General features: G+C 30.6%; 1 long non-coding RNA gene across 2 annotated transcripts; it reads left to right on the top strand.

Moving 5' to 3' along the window:
* The first annotated feature begins 7,261 nt into the window (after positions 1-7,261).
* On the top strand, positions 7,262-9,466 carry LOC127286155 (uncharacterized). Of its 2 annotated transcripts, none has more exons than XR_007843700.1 (3): positions 7,262-8,352; positions 8,790-9,145; positions 9,227-9,466. It is a non-coding gene; the product is annotated as an uncharacterized LOC127286155 (long non-coding RNA). The 2 variants fall into 2 exon arrangements; XR_007843699.1 differs by having other exon boundaries at positions 7,263-8,352; positions 8,784-9,145.
* Positions 9,467-11,785: the final 2,319 nt, after the last annotated feature.

Below are 11,785 nucleotides of genomic sequence, written 5' to 3' on the forward strand. Positions count from 1 at the left end.
AATACTGAATGTAGAATGTGGAATGCGGAATTCGAAATGTGAAAAATGGAATTTGGAATGCGAAAAGTGAAATGCAGAAAGTGGAATCGAGAAAATGGAATTCGGAAAGCGAAAAGTTGAATGTGGAACGCGGAAATAGGAATTCGGTATGAGAAAATTGAAATGTGAAATGCAAAATATAAAAACTGATATGCGGAAAGTCAAAAGTGGGATATGGAATGTGAATTTGTGGAATGCGTAATTCGTAAAGTTAAAAGTCAAATTCGAAATATGAAATGGGGAATGAAAAAAAGTGGAATATGAAAAGGACAAAGTGAAAAATAAAAAGTGAAATCCAGAATGCGGAAAGTGGAATGTGAAAAGTAGAATGCGGAAAGTGAAACGTAGAATCTGGAATTTTGAATGCGGAATACTGAATAGTTAAGTCGAGACCCTGAAAGTGAATTGAGGTTTGTATTAATTCGGAGTGAATATTCATAATTTCAAAGGATTAAAATTTAGCTTCTAATTGAATCGTATTGATTCGGAATTAATTTTTAGGATTCAAAAAAAAAAAAAATTGAAATGCTTTGGAGTAAAACGAACTGGTTCGTAATGATTCGAAATGGAATTTGATAATTTAAAATGTTTAAAATTTCTTTTTCTACATTGTTCCCTATTACGCGGAGAACATTTTAAAGAAAATTTTGGAGTATATCTAGTTTAGTTTTGCATCTGCAGGTGACATTATCCAAAAGTTACCGATTTTGGTGCACTCCATTCCGGACAATCTGGTAATACTGAAATTAAAAATTTAAATGTAATTATTCCAAAACTTTTATCACGAAAATTTCTCTTGATTTCTATCGAATTTGGATAAAATAATCATATCAAATACAATAATTTATATTTGTTAATTTTTTTCCCCTGAATCCTATTTAGAAAGAGTGGATTTTTAGGCACGTGTCCAAAAAAAAATAAATTTTCTGCCTTCTCACTGAGTCTATGAGGTATATATGGTTGTTTTTTTTTTGCTTTATTTTTGCTGCATATATGGTAGAAACACAGTGCGCCAGTTAATTTGGAACAATAAAAAAAAAAAAAATTTTAACGTTCCACTCGTCACAATTTCTACATAATGGGATGGTTATTGCCCGGAAGACTTTTGCTTCTTTTTAATGTAACATCCCATGCCTTTGAGAATGAAAACCAATGAAAGAAAGGAAGTCTTATAGTGTTCTTCGAAGTAACTCCGTTTCCCCTTCGCCTAATGAACCTTTTACATTATGAAGCGTGTCCGCACCTGGCCTATTCGATTTGACGGGTGATCAGCGTGAAGTGAAATATTCTCGTGAGAAAACTGTTCGGATTCGCGCGCGTGAATCTTTTCCCTCATCTTTGGCTCAATGGCCATTAATGTAATTAAATTTTTTGCTATCGTGCGTGGAACGTTGCGCAAAATAAATTAAGTGCAAATTACATTTTATTCAGACCCAAACAATTCATAGGAGATTTTTTTTTTATTTGTGATAGTAACCTCTCTCTCTCTCTCTATCTCATTCATTCTTCTCGTGTGTTTACAACACATCAATTTGGAAAAAAATTATCTTTAAATTGTTGAAAGCCTATTAGCAATTGATTTGAATGATAGTGATGAATCAGAAGTACATTGACTTAATAATTATATATCTCGAGAAATAGCTGAGATTCTTGTATAGGATGTGATTTCTTTTTTCAAACGAGTGCCTTTTTTTGCAACCTAGCAAATGTTCAAGAGCGTTAAAAAAGTACTTTATGAATAACATTTTTGCAATATTAGCATGACATCTGACAATCTGCGCTAAGTTAAAAGTATCAGAAGAAGCTGATATAGAAGCCAGGTTCGTGGATGAGGTTCTGAAGATAACGAAAATTTGGAATATGAATTGAACCACAAAGAACGGATTGAAGAATCTTCATGTCATTATCGAGGAAGTAAAAATGATATTAGGAAACTATAGTGTCAACGTAAAATTCCTGCAGTGTATCTGCATTTGGAGACGCATTTGGAGAATATCTATTAAAACGGAATATCTTCTGATTAAAATAGGAGACTTCCACCGCAGATGTTATTAAGGCAATAGGTAGCACAAGATAGATCAGTAAATTACCCTTGAAATTCGCGACTTGGATTTCCTTATCCATTATATTCAAGATGTGTTTAAAAAAGAATAGTGGTAAATGTTACAAGTCAACCAAGAATGGTGACAAACCTGGGAGCCGTCAAGGGATGAATTTCGCAATTGTAGTCACCGACCAAGAAAAAGGCGGACAGACTGAAGAAATTAGAATCTATAAAAATTGGTTTTATGTGTCATAAGTGTCTGAGATATGGCCACATTGAAGCAGATTGTAAGGTGTCAGACAGATAAAGTTCGAAGAAGCCGATCATAAGTTTGCAAATTGCAAGAAGAACCCAAGCTTCTTTATATGTAAAGAAAAGTTTGGTGAACTTCAAAGCCGTCGTAAATAAGGGAGATACCACATAGGAACATTCTTCTAATCTTCCACAGATGCTTGTCAACATTCTCTGTGTTAAAAAATAAAACGTCACAAATATTACTTTTCATCCTAAACTTTCCAACTCAACTTTCAAGTAGAAAATTTCCATATTCCTATAACTTCTACAAAAATAATTCGAACTAATGAAATAAAATTTCCTTCTTTTGAATTTAGAAATCGAGTCATCACCATTGCTCCTTTTATTGCTGTTTTTCTCTAAAATTCATCTTCCATTGTTTATTTCTATTTTAATCATAACTTACATTTACTTTTTTCAATAAAACAATTATCTCCACTAAAACACGACATGCAGTATCGATACACGAACGTCTCCCCCTCGTCTGTATAATTATCATAATAACTGTTATTACTCCTCATTACAATCAACCATCTTGTACAACTACTCCCCTCAAAAGGTTCTTAATTACAAGTATTTAAAAATTATTAAGATTTTTAAATACGCCCATGTCGCAGAAAAATTTACATTCACATTTTTTCACTTACCATCCATTTAAAAAAAATCCTAACCAAAAATAGAACATTCTTAATTAAAATCCCTGCAAAGTAACGTTTTTTCGTTCATCAAAGGAATCTTTATTTCAATAAAACTTATATATTATCAAAAGAATATTTCTATTTACAAATAAATTCTTATTTAATTAGAAGTTTTCAAAAAAATTTTTACCGATTAAAAGAAGAAGAAAAAAAAAATTCAATAAATATATTACTCGAGTGTCCAAGATGAATTTTTTTCTTCTCTTTCGAGTGACCGATTAAAACATTGCCGTTGGCGATGTGCACACGATATAACGTGCAATAATTAAATATTACTCACGCTTAATTGTAATTGCTGCTCGCAAGTACGGTGGCGGGCTTAATCTTGCGATAATCTACACGAGATCAACCTGGAGGGCTTCCCTTAATTCAACTGGACGTGGTCGTTAAAACTGGATCGAGAAGTGATTATGGGAGTGGTAACTATTGGCGAGTTGCGCAGAAAAAAAAAGAAAGAAAACTTAAGAAATTAATGACAATCCGGCATATTATACGTTATAAGATGCTATTAAAACAGTGTGATCACCTACTCTATAGAGTTTTAGGTTCGATCAACAACTAATTCTATGGAATTCTTCTTCATCTTCTTTAGTTTTGTATGGCCTCTTGAATTTGACCCCATATTGTAAAAGATAATATTTTTTTTTAAACAAGAAATGGAATCTAATTTATCAGATGTTCCCTTTTATCCCATGTTGGACGAGGAATCTGACATAATTGCATGTTTGGCATTTCCGTAATGCTTTTAGTGTGAGAAAATAGAAACAAAGTTGTATCTCGATCAACGAGAGAGGATTTTCTTAGATCGTGATGATGCTTGCTGGAAGTTTGCCGATATTGGTGTTGTCCAATGAGGTGTGAACACAGTGGGTGAATGAACCTGAATATTGGTAATGTATATATATATAATGTGATCTGGCCTCTGGACCAACCATTATAAGAATCATGAAACCAGCAAAAAGGTTTTACAAAACCAAATCGCCGTAGGAAGTAAATATAAAACAGATGGTGCCGCTGTGTGCACAGTATATATACAACATTTGCAAAGAGCATTACTACCTACCTACTGTCACTCGATGTTACCAGTCGATATGAATACAACGGTATGCTGATTCCTAATCGTGAATTAGACACGTGTGCATAGATAAGGAAGTTGATAAGTGGAAAATAAGGAGGAGATTATTTGCTACATTTTACGACACCTGTATCGCTTACAAGCGTTTCTATTACACTTTACAAAACTCTTGCACGAGTTATATAATTGTATTTATATTTTGTCTATAGATATAATCCTCCCAAGGGGTAATTTTTGACGTTTTATAACAAATTATTTTTTCTTTCTCTTCCACTTGAATCTTTTAATTGTACTGTCAGAATATAGTTGGATTAATATCTTAAAAATGATCGTGTGCTGAATATAGTATATACAAAATGCAAAGTCTAATTGCAAAGATAAGATTCAACAATCGTAAAGATTGTTGTGTATATACATATAAAGAATTGTGGATTATCACGATATGTGCACCTGAAGATGCGCACATTTTCCAATAATCAATTCGCCATTGAAAACCCTTAAAGAACTCACTAATGAATCATTATACATATAAATATCTATATGGAATTGGTTCGCCATATAGTGAAATAACGCTCTCTTCCGCTATCGGCAGAAAGTTATCGCGCGTCTTAACAAGTTGTATCCCCTATAGAAACATAGTAATTCTTGCGAAAGATAAGAAGACGACGGGAGTAGCGTTTTGCGAGGGCCATATAGCGGCTTTACAGCATTATCCGCAACTATCTCAACCCCCTTCCTCCATCTCCTCTCTCTCCCCCTCTTCCGTATAGCGGCGAGTCAGAAACGCTCGCGGATACAATCAATGTGACGGAAGAACAATACTCCAAAGGAAGGCTATTCCCCTTAACGGATTTTAACTTCCTTCTTCTATACATACATTTTTTTTTGCATATTCGTGAAAAGTTGTTTAGAAAAAAATGTATATATGTTGACAGAAAGGATAAAGAAAATTGAAGAAAAAAAATTCTTTAAATCGTTTTCGCTGTATATTATATTATATCGCTGTATATTATATTATATTATAATAATTCTTAAATCTATACCGAGTTGCGTTTTTTCTTGCAGCAAACACCCGTGTTTTTGTTACGCATCTAAATACTTTTCTCTTAAATGTTCAATTTCCGCCCTTTTGTCGCGCAACTAAACATCTTTCTTTTATATATAAAAAGACCCCTGCGTTTTGTATCCTTCTACGTCTATATACTGTATTTCTAAAACATACAAATAGAAGCGAGAAATCTTTTATGAAACTATAAGAGCTCAAACCCCTACGAAACAAAATGCTCTCTTTTTAATTTTCCCTATGTGCTAAAATCAGACGATGTAATAAATGTTCTCTTTCTAATTTTCCTATGTGACGAACCTCTATGGTATCACCACATTAGAAGACCATAAACACTCTTCTAAAGCTGCGAATAACCATAGTCGTACTCTTTCTATCTTGTATTAGAATGGTTCACACCCCCCTTTTTACGTTCAATTGAGAGAGAAGAACTCAACTTTGGCTTCCAAAAAAAGGGTGAAAAATATATAGTACGACAATAAAATTTTATCTATTCTCTTACGAAAACTCAGTATAAAAGGACTACATTTTCATGGAGAGATCAGTTCTCAAATCATCTTCATACGTATAACATCAACCTTATTCTTGGTACCAGTCGACGTCTTCTAGTTCAAGTGCATAATTCTCTTATACGAAAGTGAAAATCAAGTGTCAAAACCCTCTAAATTAAACGAGGATCATGACTTCTCATTACATTGGGCAATTATCTATTCTTCCTTTATTTGGAAGAGACTCATTATTGGGAGTTTCATCACGCCTAATAGAACTCCGGACCTGCGGTTATACCTGGGCCCGTCAACCTACCTGACGTCATAAACTCACGCTGGTACCAGCTCTTTTACCGTGACAACAAGGACACAGCAGTGGTCCTTTTTCTTTCAACACACCTACTACTGAATTTTAAGGTAAGTGTTTTATATCCTCACTCCTAACTTTTCTAAACTTGTCGTATATTTGTAGTTACCATTGCATTCCTTATTTCAGTTGAATGCTGAACTCTCTATTTTCCTGGATTGGTTGATTCGAGATTCCCTCTCTCTCATAAGAACGAATTGTTGTGACTAAAAATACTTGTCTAAATAAATTGTAACCTAATTATAAAATTAATTACTATTCTCTTTCTTTCCTGTACCCTTAGTTCAGAGCCTTCTGCTCTGTAAATGAAACAGGAATTCACTGAATCACCTAGCGGCCATAAATAAAATAAAATATTATTTCGTTAGTTATTTCTCTATTTGAGACGTAACATATCAAAAACAATTACACAAATTTCTAAATTCATTCTAAGTAAGTAATAAGTAGAATATTGAAAGTGAAAAGCGGAATATTTAAATATAATTAATCCACCTCTCCAGTGTGTCCGTTTATGCGAAAAATCCAACGAAAATTATGATCGGAATTTTTTTATAGAAACGGAAATGCTCTCTGAAGATAATGTTATTTCTCTTATAAAAAATTAAAAAAACTAGATTTGCAATATCTCTGTATTGTCAGTACAGAATTCTCCAACTACAAATCAATAACTAATTAATTTACATGGGATATTTAATTTCAACTTGAATCACTGAACAAGATTTCATAAAGGCTGTAAATAAAAACCTTGCACACATGAATATATTAACTTCATCTATAACAAAATCGTAATTTAACACACCATAATTATCAGACCCTTTTTAATGAATTACTGTACTAATTTACTATTTAATATCAGAATTTCAATGTTAAAAAAATCAATTAGTAAAATGGGAAAGCAGTTATTAGAAGTGATAAAGATTAAAATATTGCGAGGAGAGGCAAATGAAAAGATGCGGGGCATCTCTCGATATATAGAGAGAGGAGAATATACACGTATCGTGATTCTGTTGGCAAAATTGGTAGAGTGGGAAAAGTGGAGTTTGGTGTGGTGATGCAGAATCGTGGCAAGTATGTGTTATCGAGTTTCGCTAGAGCACGAATATTCCCGTCACGTGCGGCGCGTTATGAATGATAATTCCTCGACTAGAACCATAAACTATTTATTACATCGGACTCCCTGGCGTCTTGATAATCAGAAGCTTCTATCGCTTCACTCCAGTATAGTATGCGCAAGCTAAACATTATCCGGTTGCACATTTAAAGCTATATACATCTAAAGTAATCCAGGGGGGTGGCCCCAAAGGAGTTCAACTCTTGCGACAATATGTTTTCCGTCAACCAGACCTGCTCATCCATGTGCCCCACGCCGAAGGACATATACAAGCGAATGTGCAGGATTGCTCAACTACGTGAAATGCATTTCATCGTATCTTCCTTATATCCTCATTCTGTAGTGATCATCTGTTTACATTTATGGGCCAAAAGGATGGGATGTCTAAATTAATTTTTTGTTGAAAAATTGAAAGTCTTTGCAGATCCCTATAAGTTACAGTGAAGTATTTGAAAATACCGCATTGGGTGTCATGGTGAATGCGTAAATCAAAGAGTACCAATGCGGTGAAAATTTTAAGCTTTAAAAAAACGAAAGGATGTTACAGGAATAATAATTAAGTGGAAGCTGTGAAATTTAAAAGTTAAAAGAGTAAAACAATATTAAGTTTCAATAAAATAAGGTAGGGTGAAATGTCAAATACAAGTCCAATGCGGCGCAAAATCGGTACGTAGAGCGCGCAGCACATCTGCTATCTCTTTTTTACCGACAGCGGGTTCTTTGTATGCAAATGATAATTTCAGAAATATTCAATTAACTTGCGAAGTCAGGAGTTTATTTTTGGAAAAAGGCTGTTTTGCTAAAATGTAAACGTAGTATTTACCATATTGTTTTCTATATTAGTGCTTCCGAATATTTATTTACGCAAGTATTTTCCGGAGTGGAAATTCCCGCTGAACACGAATGTCGTATTTATTTTCAAATTAATTCACGTTTAATTGTTCTTTTTAGGTTGATATACATAATGGTGCGTAATTATATACGGAAAACGAAGCTTATTGACCAAGAAATTGGTGATCATATGAAGAAAATTGGTTAAACCTAAGATTCTAGTTCAGACGAATTTTAATGCAATAATTGATATTAACACATTAACGCCTGAAACTGAAAAATGTTGTATTCATTTTCAAGCTATGTTTTTATCATCAAACTAAATAATATTTTTTACCGGAGGTACATTTTCTTTAGGTCTTGAATGTGCTCTTTTCGATTCTGAAGTCAAAAATCATTTTTTTCATACCAAAATTAAAAATGGCGGTTTTTATGTGAAAAAACCAAAAAAAAATTTCAATTTTGACATTTTGACATTTTTTTTCACCCATCGACAGTTTGCGTATATAATTTTGCTTTTAACCAAAAGTGCATAAAAGTTATACACTTTAAAGATACGTCGATGGGTGAAAAAAAATGTCAAAATTGAAATTTTTTTTTGGTTTTTTCACATAAAAACCGCCATTTTTAATTTTGGTATGAAAAAAAATGATTTTTGACTTCAGAATCGAAAAGAGCACTTTCAAGACCTAAAGAAAATGTACCTCTGGTAAAAAATATTATTTAGTTTGATGATAAAAACATACCTTGAAAATGAACACAAAATTTTTCAGTTTCAGGCGTTAATGGGTTAAGAAAATGTTCAAAACATATTGTTAATACTTGGTGTATCAATATTGAATAGTCTAAATCCAATAAAATAAAAAAAACGAAAATTTACTGAGAGAGAAGGACTCAACTTGGCTTCCAAAATAAGGGTGAAAAATATATAGTACGACAATAAAATTTTATCTATTCTCTTACGAAAACTCAGTATAAAAGGACTACATTTTCATGGAGAGATCAGGAGTGGGATTACAAATAACGACAGCGCTACAAAGATTTCGCTACGTAGCGATTCAAAGCTACTTTCACTTTAAAAAAATTTTTATCTATCGGATGACTCAAAAAAATGGTACCATTTTGATAGATTTAGGTTGGTGCAATTGTTTTTGTGTGTATTTTTCTTCTCATATTTGCTTTCTTTTATAATTTAACAATTTTTTTAAAAATCAAGAATGTATTGAATTCATAAGGATTTTTCCACGATGAAGAAATGAAGCAATTAAAAGAAATATCTAAAAGCCTGAAAAGTTTTTTAAGTGTAACACGTCAAATCTCAAAAGTTATAAAAAGGCAATTCGAGGCAACGATAATTATTAATATTATTATATTAACACTTTTATTTCTGAATTTAAACCTTAAAGTTTTTTATAATTAATAATTATAAACTAAATAAAACATAATATAAAGGAGACATTTATTTTTAATTTCTATCCTTACAAAAAAATAAAAAAAATAATTTAACTTTATCCAATAATAATAATAAATTATTTACTTTTCTTTTTTATATTAATAATTAAATATTTATTGCATTTATATTTATTATCTTTTTCATAGGATTAAAAGTTCCTATTAGACATTGTCTAAAATGGAAAAAAATTTAATTTAAGAAATTTTGAAGATATATAACCTCGGAAATAGAATTTTTGTTCTCACGCAAAGGTTCTCTAAAAAAATATATAGGGCATTTTTTGTGAGTTAAAAAGTTTTTCAAGAAATGAAACTTTAAATCAATTTAATTAAAAAATAATTAATTAATTTAATTAAAAAAATTTATTAATTTTTAAATTTACATTATTAAAGTATAATTCATTTCGTTACTAGTTAATTATTTTATTTGAAAGTAACAGTTGGCAAACATGAAGTTGGAGAATTGATTCTACCTTCATGTTGTATTTGTTTGCTACGTAGATAAAATATTTTACGAAACTGACATGAATTCTCTATCAATGTCCTTATCTAGAGGGGTTATGTTTATATTTTCTTCTAAATTACCATCTTGCAGTTTAAGCTTTGAAAAAACTGTCAACGGTATTTTATTTTGGTCATGATTTGGAACAAATTTTACTAAAAATATTGAAGTTTTTAATTCTAAATAACGAAAAGCGCTACATAGCGACCAGCGCTATTAGTAATCCCACTGCAGTTCTCAAATCATCTTTATACGTATAACATCAACCTCATTCTTGGTACCATTTGACGTCTTCTAGTTCACGTGCATAATTTTCTTATACGAAAGTGAAAATCAAGTGTCAAAACCCTCTACATTAAACGAGGATCATTACTTCTTATTACATTAGGCAATTATCTATTCTTTCTTTATTTGGAAGAGACTTATTATTTGCTGGTCTATTATTCAATAAATATTTATTTGAACACATTTAGTAAACCTAAGTATTTTTTTATCGTATCAAATAAATAGTTATTTGAATCAAATACAAAGTATTCAAATCAAATAAATGGAATATTCAAAGCCAATAAATAATTATTTAAATGAATTATGAAAATTATTTCATTCAATACTGCATGTTTTTTTTATTCAAATAAATATTTATTTGCATTAATAAAATATTTTTCTTGAAACAACTAAAAGTATTCTTGAATCAAATATTCGATTATGTACCATAAGTAATTGTTTTAATTGAAACTAAAACCTCTTTAGTAATGGAATAAAATTATCAATCAATCCAAGTCAAAATGGTCAATAAAATAAAAGAAATTATTTTTGACGTTTCGACAGCACTGCTGTCCTCATCAGAATCTAAAATATTTATTATTAATAATATAAGTTAACACAATGTTAACACATTGAATAAATAACATATTTATTTACTAATTCTTCCATTTGTCTTGATAAAATAGTGTATTAGCATTAAATAACGAATTATTTGCATTAAATAATTCAGTTTATTTGAATCAATTACATAAATTTAAATACCAATTAAATATTTTTCAAATAATTTAAAATAATTAAATCAAATAAATTTTTTTTTTATTGTACGCTTGAATATTACATGAAGAAAAAAAAGGTTTAAAACATAATTATTGCCGTAAACATCAGTTAAAGTTGAAAAATTGAAAAAAAACTGCCAATTTCTAAACTTTCTTGTAACTTTTCACTTGTAAATATTATTTTTAACAAAAAAACTCTATGTGGGTTGAAAAGCCCTGTTTTTTAGCTTCAAAATGAAAAAAAATATTTTAAATCTGTGCAAAAATAAAAAATTTACAAGGGTTTTAGTCATAAACATAAGTGAAAACGGTTTTTTGGCTCTAAAAGTAAAATTTAGGAAGTGTTAGGGAAATTTTTAATATACTTTTTTTCTTAGTGTTTTGTTACCTACAACCTCAAGTAGGTCCGATAAAAAGTGTTTTTTAATTTTTTTTTCTCTAACACAGTGTAATTTAATTGAATAGTTATAATATTATAAATAAAAAATGCTTTTATCACGTAGGACATTTTTAAATATCAGGATAAATTTTGTATATTGAAATTAAAGAAGAAATTAATAGCAAATATATGTATGTAAAATATGTGCAATTAATTAAACATAAATTTTATTATATTATTATTTTTATTTATAAATTAAATAAATATATAAATTAAAATATTTAAAATAATTTTAAAGTTTTAAAGGAGGAGGATAATAAGGCCGGTTTTTGGGGTCAAACTCGGTTTAAGCTCAATATACCCTCATTCGTTTGTATATAAGTGCACCTCATAAGTTCGTGA

The sequence above is a fragment of the Leptopilina boulardi genome, unplaced genomic scaffold, assembly GCF_019393585.1.
Source record: "Leptopilina boulardi isolate dan_hultmark-lab unplaced genomic scaffold, ZJU_Lbou_2.1 LbouV2_351, whole genome shotgun sequence".
Lineage (NCBI taxonomy): Eukaryota > Metazoa > Arthropoda > Insecta > Hymenoptera > Figitidae > Leptopilina > Leptopilina boulardi.